Consider the following 24974-nt stretch of genomic DNA (forward strand, 5'->3'; position numbering starts at 1 on the left):
ATATAGGAATCTTTCTGGAGCTTACCATTTTCTAATTGCACTTAGCAGGGTCTTTTTTTTTTGTCCATTGTAAGAGCTATTAATTTTATTGCAACAATTTTTAACCTAAGATTGCTAGCCATATATTAATACCAGACACCACAATTTTTCTGATCAGCATGACTCACAGCTGTACCCTTATTAGTCTCCCTCCCAGTACCAGCTGCTTCTGTCACTAAATTACTGACAGACTGTAATCTTAAGGCCCTTGTTTTTTTTAACTCAGATGGAGGAGATCCAACTTTATACTAAAATCTATTCTAATTTATTTGGTCACCCAGAAGTATATATTCTTATTGTACTCAGGTTGGGAAAATTTTAACATATTATAATTTATTATTTTGGGGAAAAAATAACCATTTTGTTATATAGGTATGGTGTGAACCATAATATCAATTGGCTTCCTAGGTTTTATTGTGTGGGTCCATTGTGTATTTATAGTAGGAACAGATCTTGATAACCAAGTGTATTTTATGTCAGTTACTCTAATTATTGCTGTTCCCATAGGAGTTAAAGTTTTTAACTGACTAGCACCATCCACAGAAGTAATATTAAATGATCACCAACTATATTATGAGCTGGTTACAGTTGAAGGCCTAATAGGAATTGTTCTGGCTGATTCATCATATTTTCTCTATGATGAGTAGGATGTTGCAGCAATTTCCACTATGTTTATTCAATATAGGTGGTCAGTCTTCATTATTGTAGGAGGATTATTCACTTACTCCCACTATTTTCAAATGATATGCTTGGCTCAACTTAAGCCAGATTTACTTTACAATAGTATTTGTAGGTGTTAACTTCTTTCTGAATTTCCTTCCTCTATCAAGCTTGCCACAATCACATTTCAGTTATCCTAATGTGTATACAACATGAAACACTGCCTCATCGGTGGGCTCATTTATCTCAGCACCAATGATATTAAAAATTTTCATAATTTGAGAAGTCTTTGCTGCAAAATAAAAAGTTCAAACAGTATAAATTTTAACTATAAATCTTAAATGACTTTATGGTTGTCTAACACTGTATTACACACATTAGAACCCACGTACAAAAAAAAAACCCTTCAAATAACATAGTAAAATATCTGGCTATAAGTCAGTCTCATAACCATTTTAACTTTCTCAACAAGGTGGTATTAGTAAAAATATTATGCAATTTTGTGAAAGGTGATTTTTAGGTTAAAAATCCTTTATATATTTTTAAAAAAAATTTTTATTTTCGGCACCAAGGATTGAACTCAGGAGCACTCAACCATTTAGCCACATCCCCAGGCCTATTTTGTATTTTATTTAGGGACAGAGTCTCACTGAATTGTTTAGTGCCTTGCTTTTGCTGAGGCTGCCTTTGAACTTGTGATCATCCTGCCTCAGCCTCCTGGGCTGCTGAGATTACAGGCATGCACCACTGTACCTGACAAAATCCCTTATATCTTTATGTAACATTGCCTGTGACAGAGAAAGTCTTACAATTCTTAATTGTCTCTTTAGTCCTTTATATTATTTCATTAATATTAACAATATTATTAACAATATTAACTTGAATCTAATGTATGAAATATGATATGTCAAGAGCTTTGTAATGTTTTGAACAACCAATAAAAAAAATAAAGAATTTTTAAAAATAAAAAAAAAAAACCAAAAAAACAATATAAACTAATCCACATGAGTCCTTTGGATATTTAAGAAGAGACAGTATGACCTATTTTACCCAATAATATCTTAATCTTAATTCATTTATCATCTTTATGAATCCTATACAAACTAGGTGAAGTTAATAACACTTCCCTATAATACTGAAATTATGAGGATACAGATTATGAAGACTTAAATTTTGATTTCCACAATAGATTTGAGCCAGCAAATTTTAACTATTCAAAGTTGATAAATGAGTAATCCTATCTTCCTATAACTTGGATCTGGAATGTCCCCCAAAGATTCATGGATTGAAGACTTGGTCCCCAATAGAGCAATATTCTGGGATTGGGAATTTTGGGAAGTGAATGGTTCATTCTAACCTTATCAGTGAATTAATCTGTCATCCACTGTTTTATTCATAGCTATATGGACTATGAAGGAGTTGAATGAACTATAGGGAAGTGGTAGAAACTGTAGGAAGTGGGACATAGTTGAAGAAAATGGGTCCTTGGGGTTCTGCATTTGTAGACTGTATTTTGTTCCTGGCCCCTTCCTCTTTCTATCTGCTTCCTGGATATAATAAAGTGAGCAGCCTTGCTTTGCCACACCCTTCTGCCATGATGTTCTGCCTTACCACAGGCTCAGAAACAACAAAGCCAGTCAATCCTGGGGTGAAGTCTCTGAAACTGAGAGCCAAAATAAGTCCTCCTTTATTGGTTTAATCGGGTATTTTGTCACAGTAATGAAAAGTAGACTAATAAATATCTGTATAATACCAATTTATTTACTAATCTCATATGAAGATGTGTTATAATCCTGAGCTATTCCATCATGAGGCCTAAAATTACACAATTCTGGGACATTTAAATCACACCAGCCCAACATCCATATGCTGTACTATTGGACAATGTTGAGAAATATTTGGGCCAAATCACAGCTTTATGACTATCATACTTGGGATAGTTCCACTTTGAAAACTTATCAGTATCCAAGTTATAATGTCATTGTGAAGCTAAATATCATTAAACTTTTAAGTTAAAGACTGAGAATATTAATCTCTCCACAAATGAAATGCCACAGCTAGATAAATCAACACAATTTATTGCTATTCTAGCACTATTAATTTTATTTCAATTAAAAATGTGAAAGTACATCTATTCTTTAGATCCATCACCAAAGAATACTAAAACATGCAACCCCTTAACAAAGAAAGTAAATAAAAATTAATTTAGAGATCCACTCACATCAGCCTATGTGGGACCCAGGCCCGGGTCCATCCCCTTCACCGGTGGGGCAGACACCTACCAGAACTCAGCCTCTGGCATAGGACCGCCTCTTCAAACCAGCAGACTAGCCCCCCTCACCTGGGAGCCTAAGCCTAACCCACTTCCCTATTGGGACACTGCAGTCACTGCCATAGCCTTCCCCCTGCAGTAGCCCCTAACTTTTTGACAACAGACAGGGCCTAGAAGCAGCTGCATCTCAGCAGGCATCCCAAAGAGAGTGTGAGGCCCACCCTTTCAGCCCTATATATCTGTAAGACATTGCATCCATCTTGGGGCACCTCAACTATTATCTTGAGTTACCTCGGCTATTATTGCCACCACTTTTAGATGCAGTGCCATACATTGAGGAACACAGGCAGGGTATGGAAGCCCAACCTCACGGTGAGGTACAGACAATCTGTATGGGTACCACAAGAATATAGGGTAGAAACTGTAATATCTAAGATCCACACTGCAAGAAAGGAAGACATAGAGACAACATGAAAAAACAAAAGAGGAAAGTGCCCCAAACAAACCAGGATTCTATGATAACAGAACCCATGGACAGCAAAATTGATGAAATGTCAGAGAAGGAGTTTAGAAGGTTCATAATTAAAATGATCTGTGAATTAAAGAATGACCTAAAAAAGCAAATACAGGCAAAAATTGATCACTCCAACAAAGAGATAAGAGAGCAAATACAGGTAGCAAAGATTACTTTGAGAAAGAGATAAAGAATTTGAAAAAAAAGAAAAACAAAAAAATAAAAACAAACCAGTCAGAAATCCTTGAAATGAAGGATACAATAAATTAAATAATAAGAATAAGAATAAGAATAACTCAATAGAAAGCATAACCAACAGACTAGATCATTTGGAAGAAAGAACATCAGATAATGAAGACAAAGTATACAATCTGGAAAATAAAGTTGATCACACAGTGAAGATAGTAAGAAACCATGAACAGAACTTACAAGAATTATGGAACAGCATTAAATGGCCAAATCTAAGAGTTATTAGGATAGAGGAAGGCACAGAGTTTCAAACCAAAGGAATGCACAGTCTCTTCAATTAGATAATATCAGAAAATTTCTCAAGCATTAAGAATGAATTGGAAAACCAAATACAAGAGGTTTACAGGACACCAAATGTACAAAATTAAAACAGCTCTACAGCAAGGCAAATTATAATGAAAATGCCTTAGCATACAGAATAAGGATAGAATCTTAAAAGCCACAAGAGAGAGGAATCATATCACATATAGGGGGAGACCATTTGGTATCTCAGCAGATTTTTCAACCCAGACCCACAAACCCAGGAGATCATGGAACAACATATACAAAGCCAACCAAGAATCTGATATCCAGCAAAACTAAGCTTTGATGATGAAATAAAAACCTTCCATGATAAACAAAAGCTAAAAGGTTTTACAACTAGAAAGCCTGCACTACAGAACATCCTCAGCAAAATATTCCATGAAAAGGAAATGAAAAACAATGATGAAAATTAGCAGAGGGAAGAATTACACTAAAGGAAAATCTAATCAGAAGAGAAACAAAGTTATATTAAATACCAAAAATAAACAAAAATGGTTGGGAATACAAATCATGTCTCAATAATAACCCTGAATGTTAACGGCCTAAACTCACCAATCAAAAGACATAGACAAGCAGATTGGATAAAAACAAAACAAAACAAAAATAACAATAACAACAACAACCCCCCCCCCCAAACCCCAAAAACCCAACAATATGCTGCCTCCAAGAGACTCATCTCATAGGAAAAGATATCCACAAGACCAAAGGTGAAGGGCTGGGAAAAAATCATACCACTCACATGGACTGTGGAAGCAAGCAGGGGTTTCCATCCTCATATCAAATAAAGTAGATTTCAAGCCAAAGTCAATCAAAAAGGATAAAGAAGAACACTACATACTGCTCAAGGGAAACATACACCAAAAAGACATAACAATTATCAACGTATATGCCCCAAACAATGCAGCATCTATGTTAATCAAGCAAACTCTTCTCAACTTCAAGAGTCAAATAGACCACAAAACAATAATTTTGGGTGACTTTAACACACCTCTTTCATCACTAGATAGATCTTCCAAACAAAAGCTGAACAAAAACTATAGAACTCAATAATACAATCAATAACTTAGACTTAACTGACATATATAGAATATTTCAACCTTCAATGAGAGAATACACTTTCTTTTCAGCAGCGCATGGATCCTTCTCTAAAACAGACCATAAATTTTACAACTCTTAACAAATATAAAAAGATAGAGATACTACCCTGCATTTTATCAGATCATAATGGAATGAAATTAGAAATCAATGATAAAATGAGAAATAAAAGCTACTCCATTACCTGGAGACTAAATAATATGTTACTGAATGAATAATGGGTTGCAGAAAACATAAAGGAGGAGATTAAAAATTTTTAGAGGTGAATGAGAACACAGATAAAACATATTGAAATTTATGGGACACTATGAATGCAATTCTAAGAGGAAAGTTTATTGCATGGAGTTTATTCCTTAAAAGAAGACAAAGTCAACAAATAAATGACTTAACATTACATCTCAAAGCCCTAGAAAAAGAAGAACAAATCAACACCAAGAGCAGTAGAAGACAGGAAATAATTAAAATCAGAGCTGAAATCAATGAAATTGGAACAAAGAAACAACTGAAAAAATTGACAAAGCAAATAAATAAAATTGACAGACCCTAAGCTATGCTAATGAAGAGAAGGAGAGAAAAAACTCAAATTACCAGCATACACGATAAAAAGATAATATCACAACAGACACTATAGAAATACAGAGGATAATTAGAAATTATTTTGAAAACTTATTCTCCAATAAAATAGAAGATATTGAAGGCACCAACAAATTTCTTGAGTCATACGATTTGCCCAAATTGAATCAGGAAGATATACACAATTTAAACAGACCAATATCAAGTGATGAAATAGAAGATGCCATCAGAAGCCTACCAGCCAAGAAAAGCCCAGGACCAGATGGATACACAGCCAAGTTCTACAAGATCTTTAAAGAAGAACTAATACCAAATACTCTACAATTTATTTCAGGAAATAGAAAAAGAGGCAGCACTTCCAAACTCATTCTATGAGGCCAATATCACCCTGATCCCCAAACTAGGCAAAGACACATCAAACAAACAAACAACAACAACAACAAAAAACCTTCAGACCAATATCTCTAATGAATACAGATGCAAAAATTCTCAATAAAATTCTGGCAAATCAAATACAAAAACATATTGAAAAGATAGTGCAACACGATCAAGTGGGATTCATCCCAGGGATGCAAGGTTGATACAACATATGGAAATCAATAAATGTAATTCATCACATCAATAGACTTAAAGATAAGAATCATATGATCATCTCAATAGACGCAGAAAAAACATTTGACAAAATACAGCACCCTTTCATGTTCAAAACACTAGAAAAACTAGAAATAACAGGAACATATCTCAACATCATAAAAGCTATCTATGCTAAGCCCCAGGCCAATATCATTCTAAAGTTCATTGAGAAAAACTGAAGGCATTTCCTCTAAAAACTGGAACAAGACAGGATGCCCTTTTTCACCACTTCTATTTAGCATAGTTCTTGAAACACTGGCCAGAGTATTAGACAAATGAAATTAAATTAAAGGGATACACATAGGAAAAGAAGAACCCAAATTGGCAGTATTTGCTGATGATATGATTCTAAAACTAGGAGACCCTAAAAGTTCCACCAGAAAACTTTTAGAATTAGTAAATGAATTCAGCAAAGTAGCAGGATATAAAATCAACACCCATAAATCAAAGGCATTTCTGTATATGAGTGAAAAATCCTCTGAAAGGGAAATGAGAAAAACTACCCCATTTACAATAGCCTCAAAAACAAACAGACAAACAAACAACAACACAAAAAAGCCAAAAAACTTGGGGATCAACTTAACAAAAGAGGTGAAAGAACTACACGATAAAAACTACAGAGTCCTAAAGAAAGAAATCAAAGAAGACTTAGAAGATTGAAAGATCTACCTTGCTCTTGGATAGGCAGAATTAATATTGTCAGAATGACCATGATTCTAAAAGTACTATACAGATTTAATGCAATTCTGATCAAAATCCCAATGACATGCTTCATAGAAATAGAAAAAGCTGTCATGAAATTCATCTGGAAAAATAAGAGACTCCAGAATAGCTAAAGCAATCTCAGCAGGAAGAGTGAAGCAGGTGGCATCACTTAACCAGACCTTAAATTATACTACAGAGCAATAGTAACAAAAACAATAGTAACAAAAATGATATTGGCACCAGAACAGACTGGTAGACCAATGGTACAGAATAGAGGACACAAATACTAATCCACAAAATTACAAGTATCTTATATTAGACAAAAGTTCCAAAAACATGCATTGGAGGAAAGATAGCCTCTTCAACAAATGGTGCTGGGAAAACTGAAAATCCATATGCAACAAAATGAAATTAAACCCCTATCTCTCACCATTCACAAAACTCAACTCAAAATGGATCAAGGACTTAGGAATAAAACTGGAGACCCTGCATCTAATAGAAGAAAAAGTAGGCCCTAATACTCCATCATGTGGAATTAGGCCCCAGCTTCCTTTATAAGACTCCTTTGGCACAAGAATTAAAATCAACAATCAATAAATGGGATGAACTCAAACTAAAAAGTTTCTTCTCAGCAAAAGAAACAATCTTTGAGGTGACTAGAGAGCCTACATCTTGGGAGCAAATCTCTATCCTTCACACATCAGATAGAACACTAATCTCTGGGGTATATAAAGAACTCAGAAAGAAAGAAAAAACAACAAACATCAACAACAAAAAACTCCACAAATACCCCTATCAATAAATGGACCAAGGACCTGAACAGACACTTCCCAGAAGATGATATACAATCATCAGTCAACAAATATGAAAAAGTGTTCATCATCGCTAGTAGTTAGAGAAATGCAAATCAAAATTGCTGTAAGATTTTATCTCACACCAGTCAAAGGGGCAGCTATTATGAAGACAGACAACAATAAGTATTGGCGAGGATGTGGGGAAAAAGATACACTCATACACTGCTGGTGGGACTGCAAATTGGTGCAGCCAATATGGAAAGCAGTATGGAGATTTCTTGGAAAATTGGGAATGAAACCATCATTTGACCCAGCTATCCCTCTCCTTGGTCTACACCCAAAGGACTTAAAATAGCATACTACATGACACAGCCACATCAATGGTTACAGCATCACAATTCACAATAGATAAACTGTGGAACCAACCTAGATGTCCTTCCATAGAATGAATGGATAAAAATAATGTGACATATATACACAATAGAATATTACTCAGCAATAAAAGAGAATAAAACCATGACATTTGCAGGTAAATGGATGGAGTTAGAGAAGATAATGCTAAATGATGTTAGCCAATACCCCAAAAAACCAAAGCCAAATGTTTTCTCTGATAGAAGGAGGCTGATTCATAGTGGGATAGGGAGAGGGATCATGTGGGGGGAGTAGACAAACTCTAGATAGGGCAGAGTTTTGGGAAGGGAAGGGAAAGGAGGGGGCATGACATTAACAATGATGGTGGAATATGATGGACATTATTATCCAAAGTATAGGTATGAAGACACGAATTGGTGTGAATATACTTTGTATACAACCAGAGATATGAAAAATTGTGCTCTATATGTGTAATTGTAATGTGGAATTGTAATGCATTCCACTGTCATATATAAATAAAAATTAATAAAAAAATGAAAAAATTAATTTACCTCTTTTATTACTTCATACTAGAAGTACCTATTACTAATGATTTAATTCTCAAATATTCTATTTTCTAATCCAATAAACTTATCGATAATCAACTAGTCTATAATCCATAATAATTAGTGTAACTCACACTAAAACAAGTAATAGTGATTCATAATATCAAAGAATACACCTCTTGAACTCTAATAATAAGCTCACTCACTTGTTGACTCAACAAATTTACTTGGGCTATTATCCCACTCATTTCCACTAAGCACTCAATTCTCAATAAATCTAGATACAGCTATGCCACTATGAATGGAAGCAATGATTACTGGCTTCTGCAACAAAACAAAAGCATTACCAGTCTACTTTCTACCACAAGAAGCATCTGTCCCACTTATTCCTATGCTAGTGATTTTGGACCCCATTAACCTATTATCCAACTCACATCCCTAGCTGTATGATAAACGTCCATCATTACAACTGTTCATCCACATATACACTTCGTTAGAGGAGACACTTTAGTGCTAACATCCATTAGACCTACACTGACCTTCATAACATTTGCTGTTCTTACCTCATTATTCTTGTATTTGCTATAGTTCTGATTCAAGCTTACATCTTCACACTCTTGGTTAGCTTTTTATCAACATGGCTACTTGCTGACCTAGCAGATACACACCTAACCTGTAGTTAATCCCATTTCTGTACCCTTAGAGGAACATTATCAGTCCTGCTCATGTCATTCAGATTATTAATATAATTTTATTTTAACTTCAATATTTTACTATCTCTGGGCTTATTAACTAATACATGAACAATATACCAATAAGGAAGAGACCCTGAGAAAGCACGTTTCAAGGTCACTGTACTTAATTGTCCTAAAAATCCTATCATATGAAACATCTCTTTGTTATATCAGAAAATTTCTTCTTTGTAGTCTTTTGAGCATCACTATAGTCCCAGAATTAGGACCCAGAATTACCTGTTGACCACCAACAGGTATTCATTCACTTATCCCCCCAGAGGTTCCACTACCACTCAACACATCAGTACTACTGGCCTTAGGGTGTCAATCACCTGAGCCTACTTTAGCCTCACAGAAGGTAACTGCAAACACATACTTTAACCCCCTCTTATCATAACTTCAGTAGTCATTTATTTTATTTTATTTTACTATAAGCCTCAGAATATTTTGAAACATCCTTTTTACCATTTCTGATGCAGTATACAGCTTAATGTATTTAGCACAACAGTTTTCCTATCTTTTGCTTCTTCTGTCAATTAAAATTTCACTTTACATCTAAATTACTATTTTGGATTTGAAGCCACTGACTGACATTGACATTTTGTAGAGATTATTTGATATTTTTGTTTGTTTTTATCAATGAGGATTCTGTTCTTTTAGTATTACAGGTGTGTGCCATTGCACCTAGCACACACCTGGAAATTTTAATTATTTACTTTAGATTATCTACCATTGTTATGATTTGGACCTTCAATGTCCCCCAAAGGCTCAGTGTTGAAGGCTTAGTCCCCAATGCATCAATGTTCAGAGGTGGGGTTTTGGGAAGTGACTGGATCATGAGAGCCCTGACTTTATCAGTAGATAAATCCATTGATAGCTGAGTGGACTTTTGGGAGGTGGTGAAAACTGTAGGTGTGGGGGATAGTTGGAGGAAGTAGGTCCCTGGGGGCATGCCTGGAAGGGTATTTCTTGTCTCTGGTCCCTCCTCCATGCTCTCTCATTCTCTGCTTCATTCTCAGCCATGAGCTGAGCAGCACTCCACCACCTCACACTTCTGTTCTTTTTTATCTGACCTAAAGCAACAAAGTTGTTGGGCCATGGACTCCAAGTCTTCCCCCTTTTCTAGGTTGTTTTTTTTTAATCGGGAATTTGCCACAGCAACAAAGAAGTGACATAACCATTATACTAACCATCTTTTAGCTTGGGAGGATGCTATAGGCCTGGTGTTACTAGTAATGGTATTTAATATTTATGATCTTGGCTATGTGTCAGACTTAAATCTCCAATGTTAAAATTTGCTGTATTCATAGTTATACTCACATCATTAACATAATACTCTAAAAATTCCATAATCTGAATTTACACAACCCTCCACAGCTTATTGATCAGTTCAATCAATTTATTTCTCTAAAACCAATTAAAAAATAGGCCAAACTTTTCATTAAATTTTCCTTAATCAATTAACCCCTCTTTTAACTTTAGCTATCTGACTAATTGTCCTTAATCATTCCGAAGAATCAATTATCTAAAAAAAAATGCAGATTTCAGTATTCATTTTTTTTAAAAAAATTTTTGATATGTGCATTATATTTTACTCTTTAATATTTAACACTATAGCTTTAGAAAGTATTTTTCCCAAATCAAAAATAGAATGCTAATTACATAAAATATATACATATAAAAGTAGTTTACTTTCCCAGAGAGTAAAAATCCAAGTATAACTTCTAGAATAGTAAGTTTTTTGTTTTGATGATAACTTCAGTCTTGGTCATCTTATTTATTAACTCCAGCTTACATATTTAAATTAAAGAAATGTTATTAGACAATGATTACAATTTATAATTGTAAAGTACTTTGAGTAAATAGTGCCTCCAGAGTGATTGTGTCCCTTCTGACACCAACTAATAAAGGAGCAGTGAATGTTCATCTCATTTTATTAGTAGACCATACACTGCTTCAAATGCTAAGTCTCTTTTCCATCTCCTGCTTATTTTGTGTGGATGCATGGGTTGGTTAGAACCATCTACAATCTAATTACTAATCAACAGTGAGATGAGTTTGGTTTGGATTTTCAGTGAAGATTGAAGGTATCTATCTGAATCACTTGATCTGACTTTTCCTGTGTAGCAAGAACATATGTGTGTGGGGGTGTGGGGGTGGGAAGGCAGTGCTGGGGATCAACACCAGGCATCATCCATGCTAGACATACTCTACCACCAAACTACATCTCCAGCCCTAGAGCTACATCCCTATCCCCAGCATCACAGCCCTGGACCTAGAGCTACATCCTTAGCTCATAAGAACTCTGAGCTGCTTCCTCAAAAGTAGCTGTGACTGTGGTTGCATCTTTTGCATGTGTTTCAAAGTCAAAAGATGAGGTTGCCCTTGTCCTAGATTGGGGTTTCTTCTTCAGATGCTTGTTGTTTGCTTATGTTAGTCTTGTTGCTCCAAGTCATGAAAGGGTAGTTTTGTGCCTTTTTTTTTTTATTATTAGAGATTGAACCCAGGGGTGCTCTACCACTGAGCTGCATCCCCATTGCTTTTTTAGTGCTGAGGCTAGCCTTGATCTTGTGATCCTCCTAAGTGGCTAGTAGTGTTTTTTCACATTTGCATAATTCATTATTATTATTTTTTCACCTCTGTTATATAAGTTCTGGAAGCTCTGTAAATCACCGACACTAAAATAAGAATACAACAATCAGAACGTCTGTAAATCAAATAGCATCCCCAGGCTTTGAATTATGCTTGAACTTTGTGTCCCAAATTTGCATGGTAACAAAATGTCCATCCACCTCCAAATCTTTATTTAAAAGTTCCACACCTATCATAGAGAAGAACTGGGCATCAAACTTATTAATTACATATTGGTTCATAAAAGAACCCTTCCCAACTCCACCATCTGCAAAGGTGATTAAGAAAGAATTTTTTTTTCTTGATATTATTAATCTTAAGAATTCAAGCATCATTATCTCCTTGAGTTTTTGGGAAGATGCTCCCAGATAATGCAGCGAAAAATATTTCATCACCATGCCAAGCTCATTAGAGGAGTGGAGGAAGCTTCTTGAGATTGCATGGAGGATCCCCTGGAGCTCCAGGCCACCACTGGGTATCCTACAAGTACAGAAAGAGTGCAGGGCCTGCAGAGGCAGGAGGTCAGGCAGTGGACATGCACTACAAAGGCTCAGGTTCAATTCAGAGGGAAGAGGTGGTAGTGGGTGGGGGAGGAGGGGCTGCTGCAAAAATTTTTGATCATGACATTTATTGCTACAGAACCTCTCTCTCTCTCTCTCTCTCTCTCTCTCTCTCTTAATTTTTGTTTTTGGGTACAAGGGATTGAACTCAGGGGCACTTGACCACTGAGCCACATCCCTAGTGAAAGGAAAGTGACCACAACACTCGGGGAGACCAAGAGATCTTTATTGCAGCAGTGAGAAAGAGAAGAGAGAGAGAGAGAGAGAGAGAGAGAGAGAGAGAGAGAGAGAGAGAAGAAAGAGAGAGCAAGAGCAAGATAGAGGGGGCCCGGCAGGAGGGAGTTTTTATAGCCCAAATCTAATGGGGTCTCTGGGTCTGTAAGCTGCCTTGTTGGTGTACAGTGATTGTATCATATAGTAGTTGCTAAGGGTGTCATCTTCTGCCTTCAGGCAGATGGGGCAGGTGTCAGATGTGGGTTTCCGTTGTACCAGATGGGTGGGGGTCGAGTGTTCAGCCTTGAGTAGGGTTGAGTGTTCAGACTTGACGCAAACAGGTGATAAAGGACCATACAGGGGGGCAGGGGTTTGAGTGCCTGGGTTATCCTGCACCTGTTTGTTTAGCCTGCTCTGTAGACAACTTAGTTCAGACTGCCCTGCATCTAACATCTAGCCCTATTTTATATTTTATTAGAGACAGGGTCTCACTGAGTTTCTTAGCACCTCGATAAATTGCTGAGGCTGGCTTTGAACTCGAGATCTTCCTGCCTCCACTTCCCAAGGCAATACTAATCCCAAACTATTACTCATTGTGGAAATCATTAGGACAATTAAGTGCAGGAATTTATTTCCTGTTTTACAAAGTGATTAGCTTTTCTCTTACTTATAGCATTAATTTATAATCCTAAATTCTGTAGGCTCATTAATTTTTAATAACCCTTTGTCACAGGACTCAATAGGTCTTCCTCTTGGTGAGAATCAAACCAGAATAGAATACCAAGAATAGGTGTCAAACAGCAAGTAAGGAGACCCTGGGGAATCACTTCCAAAGCTGTGACTCATGGAAGTTGAAACTTATTTGGAAGGGGGTTCAGATTCAGGAGGAGCAAAGGCTTCATCACATGCATGGGTGGGGATGATCCTGCTCAGGCAATGCTCCTTCTCAATTCCCATATTATGGAAATGAGGTTTTAGTTTTTCCCTGGGTGGAGATTTTAGTATTAAAATGAAGTAAATTCACCTGTTAGTCAATAGCACATACTATTTAGGGTAGCTTGTGGAACATTGCTTTTGAAAAACAAATTTAAGATTTTTTTTTAGAAAAACAATTTTATCTCGGGGTTCAGGTTGCTGAATGGGAGACAGCCTTGCATTCTGATGTCTCGGGCTATTCCTGTGCTAACACTGTTGAGTTCAAACACTACCAAAGTCCTGATCTAATGCTTTCCTATGATAGCATACATAATAACATTTATAGTAAAAATAGCCCTTTACAGCTTCTACCTTTGATTACTAAAATTACATGTAGAAGCCCCAATCACTCCATCTGTAGTACTTCCAGCTGTATAACTAAAATTAGGAGGCTATGGTATTTATATGTATTTATAAATATGAATTACTGTAATTTTAAACCCACTAATGAAATATATAGCCTATCTACTACTTATGTTGTCCCTATGAAGAATAATGCTAATAGCTGTATTAGTTTGTTTATGCCAGACAGACTTAAAATGACTCATCACATACTCATCCATAAATCATATAGCATTAGCAGTTGTAGCTATTTTTATATAAATGACATGCAGTTTTACAGGAGCCACAGCCCTAATTGCTCATGGACTCATCTCCTCAGTATAATTTTGCCTCACAAACTTGAATCTTAAGAGAATTCCTAGTTGAATTATAATATTAGCTTGTGGACCACAGGCATTACTTGCTATAGTAACAGCTTGCTGAGTACTGGCAAGCCTAACCAATCTACCTTACTACCAGCTGTTAACCTTATTGGAGGACTACTTGTAGTTATAGCATCATTTTTATAATCTAATGTACTATTTTACTAATATAAATTAATATACTAATTACTTTCTATACTCCCTTAGCATATCAATCACAACATAACAAGGAAAATTCATATAGAGCATTATCAGTATGAACATAATAGTCTCATAGTTACATATATACTACTTGTATTTTTCCTATTATCTATCCCCAAAATTATTCTAGGACCCATATACTAAATGTAGTTTAAATAAAGAATTAGATTGTGAATCTAATAATAGCAGCTTAAAATTCCTTATTTATCAAGAAAATATACAAGAGCTGCTGACACATGCCTCCATGTATACCAATAAGACTTTCTAAACTTCACAGTATAGAAGTAATCTATTGACCTTAGGAGCTAAAAACTTGCTGCAACTCCAAATACAAGTAATATGTTTACACTCTATCTCGATCCTAAGCTTACTTACCAGTTAAATTTTCTGAATTGTTTAAATTATTGCCAGCATTTGTTAAAATACCACCTCCTCACACTGCATAAAGACATCTATTTCATATGCTTTTATCACCATTTTAATTTCAACTTTAATGCCCCTAGTAATAAGTGATGCTTTTACAATAATAAAATATAAATTTCAGCTATCAAATTCATGCAAGATTTTAAAATAACAAATCCTAATGTACATGGTACCTGGTTAAATGTAATTTCATAGACATATCATGAACAATTATCTTTTCTGTTTCTTACATTATTGATGTTTTCTGGATAAACAGAAAAAGGAACTTAGAATATACAAAATAATCTTTTTGTGTATTATTTTTAAACTCATGCCTAAAATCACAAGAGTTGTACATATTAATGAGTTACTATACCACTTTTTACATGGTATACATGTTTTACAATACCAGCATTTCCTTTTTATGCTTAAAATATTTGCCTATTATGTTTTACTCAATTTTTTAAAAAAACTGTGCTCTGTGTTTCTTAGGCTGTACTTTCAGTGTGTTTATTTTTCTTTGAGCTATTTCCAATTTGATCTTCATTTTTGTGATACTTTTTCTCTTCTTATACTTCCCTGATGAGCTAATATAGCTTATTTTTCACCTCGTATTGTTATTTTTTCATGTTTTCTCAGAACTCTGATTTGTGTTTTTGTCTTAAAGAGATACTTGCTTTATTATTCATTTCAAATTTAGGACACTGTATTTGGCTAATTTTTATATGGACCATGTTATCATTTTTTTTCTGATTGTTGGTCTACATTTCTATTTATTTTCCTTCTCTCTCTCTTTCTCTCTCTCTCTTTACAAATAGTTATGTAGATTTTTAAAATATTTATTCTTGAATATGATGAATAATGGACAATCTACAGGAGAGTTTGATGAAAAGTATCCATATAGTGTTATGATCCTGAATAACAAGAACTCTACTTAGAACATGAATTATTTAGCTTTTCCTCATCTATAGTCAATTAAAAATGACACTATAGGCTGTTTTTAATTTTCATGCATGTCTCCTACTTAGGCAGCTGTCTAAATATAGCTAGTCTATGTGATTCTTAAATTAGTTGCACTCCTTCAGGTAGTTTGGATATGATGCCAAGTAGATTCCAAGAAGGCTGGAAATGAAATGAAGTGGATTATATGTCACTAAACTTGTTGCAAGTATAATCTATCATTATCTATCTATCTATCTATCTATCATCTAACTATATTTTAACATGTTGGTGGTGTCCCATACTTTTTTTGAGCTCTTCAGCTATAAATATGTTCTTTCCATGTTTTCCTGCATTTCCTGATTGATTGTTCACAAAGATTTATAAAACTTTTTTTTAATGAATTGAAAGTTCAGAATTCTCTGCTCTCATCAAAGATTGATTTACATTTATGTTTCTCATTTCATTAAGAAGTGGCAATGCTTAATTTATTCCACTGTGAATCACCTTTCTCTCTCCCAATCTACTAAGTTGCTCAGTGAAACAAAGGGTCTTAATTTTACTAGGGTTCTCCCCCGGTGAATAGTAGTTGTGTTTTTAAGTAGAAATTTTTTTCTCATCTATAGATGCAAGCATCTATAATAATATCTATATGAATATTTATTTAGAAAAGTTCTAATATACAGATTGTGATAATGTGTTCAGAATGGGAAAAGATGATTCAACATTTGGGGGATGTTCTAGATTTAAAGAATATGCTGAGCATCAAGTAATATGAAAATCAGGAAGTGAGAAAGACCACCTGGGTATGAATTGGTAACTGTTGTGGTAGGAGAGGTGAGGTCAAGAAACACTGTTTAACTTTGAACTTGTATTTCAAACCACGTGGGAAAATTGTGCATGGGTGTTCTGGTTTAATTTAAAGGACAGTGTGCTGGGGAAACAAGCATGCCATTTATATTCATTCTTCTATGCTTTATTTACCCTGCCAGGTGGAAAGTCCAGTCTGGAAAACTCTCACTCACTTTTCAAGGTGTAATTCCAAGGTAATCACTTCTCTCTACCTCCCTAGGCACTTAACTATCTTCCCATCCCACATGGTTTCCTTTTATCTCTCTGGGCTCCCTCTGTCTACTCAAATGTATGTCCATTGTAGTACTTAGCTGATGTACTTAAACTTTTTCTATTTGTATTAACTCCTTGAACATTAGGATTTAATGTTACACTTTTCAATTCCTAGCACATAGCTCAATATACACTAAATTCTTAACAAAGTTTATGTATTTTATTAGCTCTTTGTGTTCGTATAACAACATCAAATGCCCTGACATGATGGATGCCTTAGAGAGTTTATGATGGCTAGTTCACAAGTCTTCAATACATCAGTTTTACTTTTTGTAGTGATATCTGAAATATCTATGTACATTTAGATATCTATGATTTACATATCCAGAAACAGTTGATATAGTTACAAATACATTTATTATAAAAATGTTTCATTGACAGTCTTTTTGATCATTCTGTGAAAAAAATCTAACTACAAGAAAGATTATAGGGAATAAAATAATAATTTGTGAAACTTCTATTGTTTGTCTTCAATGAAATTTTTAGTTAATCTGAACAATTATAGTTTTACTAAATCTGGAAGAATATAAACTTCATGCTATAAGTTAAACTGTGTGTTGCTCCTGGCAACATACCAGTTACAGAATGACTGAGAGTTACTTTGTACGGTTCTGGTGGTCTGTGATCTAAGCATACTGTGTAGGTTGATAAAACTGCAAATACGATTTATTTTATTGTTTCTGTCAATCCTTATGAGAAATCAAGGGAAAAATTAAATAAAAAATTTATTTGAACTGATCAGAGTCACAACTTGAGAAATCACCATTCTAAGCTGTCTTGAATATGTTCTCTGGGCTTTTGCAGAGTTTGAACAAGTTTTATAGGCAAAACCCACAAGTGGCAAGGGCCATTACATCAGTTGTTTGTCAAGAGTTTAGACTGATGCAGGCAATGTAGCAAGCTGTTTTACAAGAAGAAACTGGATAATGTAAAGAATATACATGAAGCACTTTTCAGAAAGGGAGTTGGGGAAAGGATAAAAATAAAGAAACTCCTGGGAATGGAAGGAAGTTAGGGACTAGTGATCCTGGTGGCTATCTATATGACTGGCGTGTTCCACTCTAATAAAGACTAGAGATCTCAGCACATGAACTACAGATATGGTGAGTTTAGGCCTGGGGTTTTCAGTATATGTTAGGAAAGGGCTGTAAAAGCTACACAGGGTCAACAATTCTCTGAGGTAGAGATAGCTGAAGTCTAGTCTCCAATGACCTTTTGAGTAAAATTTGGGGGCACCCCAATGTTCTTTGTTCCTTGATTTTCATTTCTACTAATAAATAAAATTTATGGAATGCTCACTATTGCTAGGTTCTGTGCCTAATCTTTTATATAAATTATTGACATTGATTCTTTATTTTATTGACATAAAACTTCGGGAGATTAAATAACATGCTTCATTGTACCTGACAGGCAAGTAACAAAATTGACAGTGACCCAAAGCTCATATTCTTAGCCACTAGGCTGTTCTACCTCCCTAAAAGATAATGGGAAATTGTTATGAATTTGGTGATTTTTCTGATTCTGCTGATATAAACTCAGAGCCAGGTCTGGAGACACTTTGAGGTTTCTTGGCAAATGATACATCTCTACAGAAATGTGCAATTACTATGCAGAGCATCATGGTGTGAACTCATCTGACCTGTGAGCTTGAAATTACAACCCCTGGGTAAGATGACTAAAAGTGTTTATAAGTTGGAAGAAGCTTCATTGCTATGGCCTCCCATGCCCTTTCTTTCTGCCTCAGTTAAAATTATGTTGGGAGGCTGGGGAGGGTGAAGAGGCGAAGGCTGTGTCATGGCAGCTTTGTTGCTGGGCAATCAATGGAGTGTGTGTGTTGTGGAATTCCTTAATTTTAAAGAATGCAACACTGTTAGTCCCAAACTAAAAATATAGGCATTACAAATATATTCACCTTTGTAATAAGAAAATTAAAATTATTCTTAAAGACGAAGTATTTCTTAAACTTGGAAACAAAAATCTCCTAAACTAGTCAGAACCTAAAGATCTAATTTGAACACATGAATAAGACCTTTTGGATTTGCACACATTAAACTTGAAAAAAAAAAAGCAACTATTTTATTAAAAACAAAACGGGACATGGGTATAATGAAAACCTCTGTGTATCCTGCTTTGACTTCTTTTTACTCTACAGTTCACGTTATTCCTAAAGAGAAAAGAGAGAAGTTGGCAGAGGTGGAGGGAGCAGGACAGGGCTATTGCAGCACACCCTGTCTTCACATCGACACAATACCTAGGGTACATGGTAAGCAGCTGAGAGGAAGATGGGTTTCCAACTCCCCAGAGTCATTACTTACTGTGGAACAAGGAGTGAACAGCAACTCCTGTGCTGGCAGTGAAGTGGCCTCTTGACTTCAAAGAACGCCGATGAAATGAATAGGCTAGTATGAAATCTTCCAAAATTAGGCCAGAAGATATTCTATGTATGTGGAATGATTACAGAGTATCAATTTGTACAGAATTATCAAGCTTGATATCAGATCTCCTGTAAGAATTGAATTTTGCTCTTGAATCTGTGATAATATGACTGGATTATTTTTCCAAGCTTGGAGCACCCATGGACTATAATGGGTGGTCCCTGTCCCTTGCACAAGGTGTGGAAGAAATCCATGCGGGCTTTTCACCCACCCTGAGCAGCTGTTATGAACAAGGTTCTTATGAGTCTGTGTGTGTTATTTTCATTCTGTGTGTGTGTGTGTGTGTGTGTGTTTATGGGAGACAGATCAGTGTACAGAATAGGATCATTTCAATTACTAGTTATTGAATACGTATTATGTATGTTTTGATACAAAGGAATATTTAATTCTTTTTATTTTTTTTTAATTTTGTAATACTGGCAACTGAACCCAGGGATTCTCTACCACCACGTTACATTTCCACCTCTTTCAATTTTTTATTTTTGGGTAGTGTGTTACTAAGTTGCTGAGGCTGGCCTCTATCTTGTGATTCTCCTGTTTCAGTCACCTAAGGAGAACTGATAGGATTACAACTGAGCACCACTGTGCCCTGCTGGGAAGAATTCATTCTTGAAAGCACCTATGAAACTTGAAAGAGGCAGGGTGGCAGAATGAAGTAGATTATGTTCAAATCTTGGTTTAAAAAAAAAATCTTGGTTTTAGTGTTTGGTGGTTGTTAGGTAAATTTCTTTCTGTACCTCAGTTTCCTCATTTACAAAAAAAAGGATAATCCCTTTGATCTGCTACAACTTTTGTTTGTGTAATTCTGTCTTGTTCATGACTGATAAATGAGAGGACACTGTCAGTATATTGCAGCAATTGTATTGGTTTTCTCTGCCTGGTTCTGGTTTGCACGATCAGCAGCTGAAAACAAAATATAGGCTGGCCCTCTACCTTTACCTGTAGCAGATGGTTGGGGAATGCAGGACTGTGAATGATGCAGACTGCCTGCCTGCCCAGTCTTCCAGTTGGCTCAGTTTGACCACAGGATCTGGATGAAGTGATTGTTGGCATGGTTCTTCTGATTTCCGTACACATTGTCTTCATCCCTTATTAAACCGATTCAGTCAAGCAAACCACATTTTAAAAAAAGGCCAAGTCCTGTGTTTCCTATAACCTTTCCTTTACAAATGACTGAGAAGGATGCAAACTACACATTAGCTATCATTTCTGTAATTAATAGGTACTTATCATGCCATCATTAGTTTTTTAAAAAATTAATTCTGTGGAAGTTACATGTGTTTTAAATAATCTGCTTCTAGTTCTAACTTTACCACAAACACTCTAATTTTCATGCAAAAATTTGCAATGTGATGTTTTTCATGAATGAGCATATTTCATGATGGTGGAAAAACCTGAGCACATAACATAAATATTAGAGAAACTGGCACTTGATAATATTTGCAATCATCAAATAACTAAGTTCCCTGCTCCATGATGCTCTGAATCAGGACTACCTACGTGGTTGCCAAGGTTGAAGGGTTGCTGAAGTCCTGGGAGGTGAGGGTGTGCACCAAAGACACTGTGTATTTGTGCATGTGTTATCAATTCTTGGTCAATGGCAGTAAGTTCCTTATTTGAACAAAATAAGAATCTTGTGGTGATAGTAAACTTTCCTGAAGAAGCAGTATCCTTTCTGGCTAGGACAGATGTGCTGTTTAGACTAGTAAAATACCTGTTCTGAATAGTCTTTTAAGTTCAAATAAAGCTCTATTTGTAGTCAGATTCCAAATTATAGGGGTATAATGTTTTTGTTTGTTTTTTTGGTACTATAGATTGAACCCAGAAGTGCTCCTCCCCATCACTTTTTATTTCAAATTTTGAGACAGGGCCTGGCTAAATTGCTGCAACTGGTTTCAAATTTGCAATCCTCTTGCCTCTGCCTCCCCAATTGCTGGGATTACAGGCATGCACTGCTGCACCCAGCTTATTTATTTGTAATTATTTATTTAATTATAATTTAATTATTTATACACTGTGTGGTCAGTGGCTGAATCATGCATAAAATGACAATTTAAGGTAGAGACAAGCTCTGGCATTGTGGCAGTGGAGGCTCCAGTGATTTTAGTTTGCACAAATGACTTCTGCAACCAGGACTTGATGCCAATTTGTTGGTTTACCTCTGAGACTCTTTCTTCCTTTCATTTTCTCCTTGAGATTTGTATCAGGCTCTGATTGAATCTGGTCTTGAATCCAGCTCCAACAGTTCACATTCACACATCTTTGTTATGATGATGAAATGACTTACTATTGATTAAAAAAATTCCCAGCTCTTAATTGAAAGAGCTGGGAATGTAATTTGGTGGTAGAGAATCCCTGCATTCAGTCCCCAGTATCATAAAATTTAAAAAGAATTAAATATTCCTTTGTATCAAAGCATACATAAAAAGTATCCAATAATTAATAATTGAAATGATTCTATTCTGTATGCTGAACTGTCTCCCATTCACACAAACACTGATGTTCTGATTCTCACTTTTTTCATCTGTAAAATGGAAGCAGTCACACTCAGATCACAGAATTTGGAGAACAAAAAAGAGAAAATCAGTGCTTATTTCACCTATTCCCCTAGTGAAATGTCTGCAAAATGTTGATATGTAAAATACAAATAGTCAGACATATAATATTCTGGAAAAATAACCCATGAACACCTTTTAATGACCTGTGGTTGTAGGTATAGTTCAGAAACAAATATAGAAGGAAAAAAATTGATAAATTTGTCAATTAACTCAATTTCTTGGGAAAAGCTCTGCTTTCATGGTATTGTAACTTGAAGAGCATCAGTGTGATGAGTAGTATGTCCTCAGCACTGAACTTGGAATGCAGCACTTCTCTTTTATTAAGAGCTGATGACCGCTTCATGTATGCCAGACACTGGTCTAGGTCCTGGAGAAGCAGAAGTGAGAGGACAAATTCCCTGCTTTCAAGGCTCTTAACTATACACAAACCACAGGGAGGTAGAAATGAAATGGGAGAAAAGTCAGGAAGCTGTTGAAGAAAGAGTTCCTTAGGGAGATGAACTGGTGGTGGCCTCAAAGAGGATGGTTGCAACAGTAGCTGTGAGACAGTGAAATTCAGAAAAAAAGCTTTTTATAAAAAAATTATATATGACAGCAGAATGCATTACAATTCTTATTACATATAGGCAGAGCTCACCGAAATTGCAGATAGATTAAAATGGGGGAGGGGCAGTGAAGTAAATGGAAACATCAGGAACAATTCCTAGATCTTAGACATGAAGTCATACATGACCTGAAAATGGAGGTGTATCAGCACTCAGGACATTTTTCTTTCTTTTCCATGTCTTCCCCCTCTTTGCATCCTTCCCTGGATCTCAGATCATCAGTGACCCATTGCTTCCTCTGGATGTCCATGGCAAACACCTGTGATGCTCTGTCCACAACCCCTTTCCCCACAGAGCCTTCTGGGTCTCAAATGATTTCTTCTTTTTTGGGACTAACCTCCAGTTGAGACACAAATTTCCACAGTTTACAATTCAGTGGTAACTCAGATGCCAGCTGTTTCCTCATTGCTTTCTGTGAATTTCCCCCAAAGAATTTGCTTCTTAAAAAATCACTAGTTAGCAATATAGAATTTATTGACTATCTTATAGGTGATTTGGAAGAAAGAGGTTATATTGCATATATCTATAGCAAAAAGAACCAAAATATTCCTTAGACAATTTCTTTTTTCCTCTCAATTTCTTTCTCACTCTTTTTTGGTACCAGGGATTTAACTCAGGGGCTCTTAACCACTGAGCTACATCCACAGCCCTTTTAATTTTTTAATTTTGAGACAAGGTCTTGAAGTTGTTTAGGGCCTTGATAAGTTGATAGGGCTGGCCTTGGACTTGAGATGATCTTGCAATTATTTCCATAATAGTATGCTGTTAGCAAGCAGTGACAATGTCACTTCTTTTGTTTTTGGATACATTTTTCCTTTCTTTTGTCTAATTGTTCTGTCAAGGACTTCTAATGCTATATTGAATAGCAAGACTACACATTCTTTTTCTCTAAATATTAGTGAAAAGGAACACGTTAATTTATTTCTTTTTTACTACTGAATATAATGTTAGCTGTAACCACATAATCTTAATGCCCACTATCAGTTGCACAATTTCAATCTGAGAGTGATGCTAGGAATGTGCTCCTCCATATCTGGGTGTACAATTGCACAAACGATTAACTGTAGCATAATGAACATGTTTTCTGTGTTGCCCAATACAGTAGTTCCTAGTCACATGTTACTGTTAAGGCACTTGAAGGTGGTAAGTGTGATTAAAACAATGAATTTTAAATAGATAACAATAAACACATTTGCTAGTGGTTATCATGCTAGACAAAACTAACATGAAATGATAGATCAGCATTTTATTTCTAGCATTTTCATTAAACTATTTTTATTGTTTCAAATTGTCTAAATTATCCAACTACTCAAAATCCTGTTCACATTTTTCACTTATTCACAGTTATTTTTAAGCTCCTGTCTGATAGATCCAATATCTGGGTTGTTGCTAAGTATGGTTATGTTGAGTACCATATATTTCTTGACAAGAGGCTATTTTTTCATATGTCCATTATATTTGCTTAATTCTGGATATCCTTTGTAAAACAACCACAGTAGAGTTTGAGGTAAATAGAACTTAGGCCCCAAAGTAAGCATGCCTGGTCTTTAGAACATTAGTATGTAAAGTTAGTTAAATATAATCAGAACTGAGTTGTTTCTGATTCACCTCACTTTTTTTTTTTTTTTTTTGGACGCACTCAGGAAAGACCAGTAGAATAAAGCTTATGAGTAAGAAAATCCACTTGGGTTTGTGGCTTCAAGTTATTTTAAGCTTTCACAGTAGCCCCCAATCAGTTCAAGAATTTGTTCAAATTTTAGCTGATTTCTTCTTATCAACTCTTATGGTAGTTGTCTCTCTTTCTCTTTTTTTATGCTGTGTGGGAGATGAAGTGGTTTATAGGTTCCTTCTCTTGTTCTAGGGACTTCTTCTCTTTAGAGTTTACTTCACTTGATTGCCTGTGTCCTCATACTTCTGATGTGCTTACAATTTTCCCCCTTCTTTTTATAGTGTATGTGAATTATCCAGCTTCTTTTGTTGCTTTTGTCAGGAGAAAACAACATTCCCTTTAGAATTTCTAAATTCTAAATGGAAGCAGAATCAGGGAGGATATGCTTTGAGCCCGTTCTTGCTGTGAAGGAAAATCATGATGGTCTATGACTGATAGAGAAAAAGCATGTCCTGGTGAGGGCAGGGAG

At 35.5% G+C, this 24974-nt stretch overlaps 1 pseudogene; it reads right to left on the reverse strand.

The window, feature by feature from the left end:
* Window positions 1-11529: 11529 nt before the first annotated feature.
* LOC124102713 (ras-related protein Rab-9A-like) overlaps window positions 11530-24974 on the reverse strand; it is a 55428-nt pseudogene continuing 41983 nt past the window's right edge.

Source organism: Marmota monax, unplaced genomic scaffold (genome assembly GCF_021218885.2).
Source record: "Marmota monax isolate L192 unplaced genomic scaffold, Marmota_monax_Labrador192_F-V1.1 WCK01_AAM20220418_F8-fsc00002, whole genome shotgun sequence".
In the NCBI taxonomy this organism is placed as follows: Eukaryota; Metazoa; Chordata; class Mammalia; order Rodentia; family Sciuridae; genus Marmota; species Marmota monax.